General features: G+C 45.5%; 1 long non-coding RNA gene across 1 annotated transcript in view; it reads right to left on the reverse strand.

The window, feature by feature from the left end:
- The window catches only part of LOC130527368 (uncharacterized), a 4,430-nt gene extending 402 nt beyond the window's left edge, over positions 1–4,028 (reverse strand). The window contains exons 1-2 of the long non-coding RNA XR_008951015.1: positions 288–4,028; positions 1–230 (exon numbers count right to left, since the gene is read on the reverse strand). The exon at positions 1–230 is cut by the window's left edge and continues 33 nt beyond it. This is a non-coding gene — a long non-coding RNA (uncharacterized LOC130527368). The remainder of the gene's footprint in view (positions 231–287) is intronic.
- Positions 4,029–4,177: the final 149 nt, after the last annotated feature.

Raw genomic sequence — 4,177 nt, forward strand, 5'->3', positions numbered from 1 at the left:
TCTCCCGCTCATCGTCAGACAGTTGTGCACGTCTTTCCACCCGAGCGAGGTCGGGCTGAGACTCCTGCTGCTGTTTGCCCCTCAGCATTCTCACGTTCTCCGTTTTGGTCAGAAGCTTTTGCAGAACGTCGGTCTTTTTCGTGTTGCCAGCTGAGGACGCTGCAGTGGCGATGAGCAGCACAGCCAGCAGTGCAACGGCCATGACGTCTTTTCCTGACATGTCTGCAAAACTACCAGAAAATTCAATTACATTTCATCAAAAGTGACCACAGCTTCATCGGCGTTACCTGCTAGGTGTGTGATGAAAGTGTAAAATGCCTGCAGCCACAGCTGGATGTGACAGTGGGATGTTTGTGTTGCACCTTTTATACCACACGTCCAATATTAGCAATATGGGCCTAAAATCAATACCAGATAACATTGTCCACACATTGATTTGTAGATGTGTGTAGAGGGAGGATGGAGCACTACATCAACACAGCTGTTACTAAGCTTTTCTCTTATGTAGTAACCTCTTTACCTCAGAGTTACAACAGTAAAACCAGTCAATGCGTTTGCATAACAAGTCCGATAGAGGTGATGAATGAGAGCAGGAACAGGCTGTTGCCTTTTATTCATTAATATCCAAAAGAGCTAAAGAGGTCTAAAGAGCTAAAACTCATTACACTGCACTGTATAACAAAGACACACACACACACACACAGGCACACACACACACACAAACAGACACACACACACACACAGACATACACAGACACTCACACATAGACACACACAGGCACACACACACAGACACACACACACAGACACACACACACGCACACACACCGGTAGTGTCTGAGGCACCATGTTTAGCAAGGCCAGACTGAATGCTCATTATTTGAGCACTTTAATGATTTTTCAGCTGACGCTCAGAAAATCTGCTTTATTGACTGGCTGGTGGTGATTATTGTATTCAGAATGTCATCTTGGAAGAGCCTGACTTTCTCAGTGACGTACATTCTCCTCTTTTAGAAAACGTACATTTGAGCTCCTGCGTAGGTTTATGTACGTTTTCAGCAATCAAACCCTAAATCAATTATAATTTCATTTTACTGTGCAGAACACTTTCCCCCTTTTGGTCATAACAGTCAGAAATGATGGATCAAGGCTGGAGCTGGTGCAATAGAAGCAAACAATGTTAATTGTTATATAATAATTGTCTTGACAAACATTGCTGATGCTCTAAAACCAGAGAATGTGCGAAACTGGAAATGGCCCCTGATTTCCCTTTACGCAGCTCTGGAGAGGTCCTTACCTGCCTGTTGGTGGGCCTTGCCTTGCACTTCAGTGTCCCACAATAGCCTCAATGTTGAGGTGGCTGCAAACCTTCTGCAGCTTACTTCAAATTTTCGGACCCTAATTGTTGTGCACTAACCCGAACCCTAACCTATCTGGGGGAGGGGGTTTCCTGTTGAAGGGTTAAAAAATTCAGTGCTACACTGAAAACCCCAAGCTTTCCAAGTCTCAGCCTTAACTGGAGTTTTGAACCACTTATGTGTTGTCTGCTAGGCCTCCGGTGCCTCCTGTCCTTGTATAGGATGGACGAGGTCATAAATTTGTCTTACAGCGCACTCCTTAGTGAATATAATAACGAGCTGTTAGCATTCGGCAGAGAGCATAAGGTGTCATCCCAAGTCCGGAGACGTCCTGTTGGCCCGGTGAGCGTTCAGGTGCCTGAAGACCTGAGGTGGCGCTACGGCGACATACAGTATGTCCCAGGTGACTCATTTGTGGTTGTGATTTACCACTATATTGACCACTATATTTGCCTTGTGCATTCATTTTGATCCATGGGCGGGTGTATTTTTTATCCCTTTGATCTTCAATAAATTTGCTCGCCATTTTTAAAGTACATCTTCTGGGACTCTTTTTTCGGCACAAACACGCAGACAGGTACCCTCTGAACAAGACTTCTATTTTTGCAAAGCTAAGGTTAAAACGCCTGTCATCACTGTCCTCCAGATCGTGGGAACCTTGAGGCGTCTTAAAGAATACTGTCAACATTAGTTTCCAGAATTTTTTTTTTAAAGGGGCCATATGCACAAGACAAAGATCCTGTTAAATTTTAGGATGGTTGTTAACATCCAGTCACCTAAGAATTCGATAGGGTAATAAAACAGTAGCATAAGTCACCAAAGCAGCTTACGAAGCTATTTATTTTGTTGATTGTGTAATTTATTGAATCTATAGAATTCACAATATATTTCTACTAAATTTCAGGATGACGTAAATGAACAAAGGTATATTTTCAAAAACAAGAGGACACTTCCAGCCACCATTGTCCTTCTATGTAGCCACCACCAGCTACATGGAATAATTCTCTCAGCTTCCATACCTTTCCCAAAAGCATAGAATTACAGAAACGATGGGTCATATATATATTAGAAGAGACATCCTAATAAGATCACTGTGTCGACTGGACTTGTTCGGGTTTTTATCTTGAAGACGTTTCTCCTTCTCTCCAGAAGGCTTCTTCAGTTCTGAACTCGCTGAGGGCCGAGCTTAAAAATACAGCCCTTGTGGACCATTAGCATGCTAATGATCTGGGTGGTCATCTGAGAGTCGTTGGTCGGGTTGTTCAGATAGTTTCAGTTTGGGTGCTTCCCCTTTGTCTGATGGCTCACATTGGGGTTTAATCACCAGGTCTCATGAAACAGTGTGAACATTTGGGTTGTTGGTGGAAAAAGTGGAGGACTACATTGTATGTGGGTGATAGGAAGTGCCTCAGCCCACCACCTCCGTTTAAGGATTGGTTTTTCCAATTTAGCATGCATGGCATCCTTGACACCCCTCTTAAAACAGTGACCTTCTCTGGCCAGTAGCTGTACTTGACTGTCCTCAAAGGAGTGACCAGTTTCCTTTAGGTGTAAGTGGACTGCTGAGTCCTGGCCTGAAGAGGTGACCTGTCTGTGTTGGACCATTCGTTACATAGCATACACAGCATAGACAATTTTGCTTTGTGTTGTCTATGCTGTAAAGTGCCAGGAGGAATGCAAGGAACTGGCATTGGTGAAACTAAACAGCCTGTCAGGTGCGATTCAGGCAGGACCCGTGAGCAGGCAAACAAGAACCGATGGCGTGAACACAAGATTTCAATTAACTCAGGTAGTGAGAAGGTGCGCGGAGTGCAGCTCGTTCCTCCCAATGAGGGGCACCTGGTGACCCAGAAAGAGACGCGAGAACAACAGGGAAAGCAACTTGACGGGACAGAACGCGAGGAGAGACCATTGACCCACATTTTCCACAAAGCTGACGAACCAATCAGACGCTGGTGAGCTGGGGGCAGCGGCCTTTGAAGATTGTTGATTGGTAACCAGCTGCAGGTGTGACGGTCACCAGCGAAAGGTGCCCAATTGAATCCACCACGCCCCCTAGTGAGAAAACCAGGAACACAAAACACAAACAGCAAACATTTTGGATGAACGTATGGGGAGTCATATATAAACATGTGTGTGCGTGCGTGTGTGTGTATACACACATATAGCTGTATAATCAGGTGGCTGGCAAAGTGGACAGGAACATCTGAGTGTGGACTGGAGGTCCCAGGGTCCAGGTGGGAGACCCCCCCGAAAGTGGTGGAGAACGAGCAGGCCAAGATCCCGTGGGACTTCCAGATCCAGACTGCCCAGATGGTGGTGGCCAACCAGCCTGACATAGTGGTGGTGGATAAACACCAGAAGACAGTGGTGGTGATGGATGTAGCAATCCCAAGTGATAGCAACATCAGGAAGAAGGAACACGAGAAGCTGGAGAAGTACCAAGGGCTGAAGGAGGAGATGGAGAGAATGTGGGGGACGAAGGCAACAGTGGTCCCAGTGGTGATCGGGACACTAGGGGCAGTAACACCCAACCTGAGTAGATGCTCCAACAGATACCAGGAACCACATCAGAGTTCCAGAAGACCACAGTCCAGGAACAGCTGAGATCCTGGGCAGAACCCTCAGAGCCCAGGCCTCTGGTAGAGGACCCGAGTCTGAAGGAAGGAGGCACCGCCCAGGAGGACGAGGAAGAGATTTTTTTAAATATATATATATATAAATCTCTTATATATATTATCTCTTAAAATCTCTTATATATATTATATATAATCTTTAAAGTACTACAGATTTATAATCAGTTCACCGTGGACTTCATC

This window comes from Takifugu flavidus, chromosome 6 (genome assembly GCF_003711565.1).
Source record: "Takifugu flavidus isolate HTHZ2018 chromosome 6, ASM371156v2, whole genome shotgun sequence".
In the NCBI taxonomy this organism is placed as follows: domain Eukaryota; kingdom Metazoa; phylum Chordata; class Actinopteri; order Tetraodontiformes; family Tetraodontidae; genus Takifugu; species Takifugu flavidus.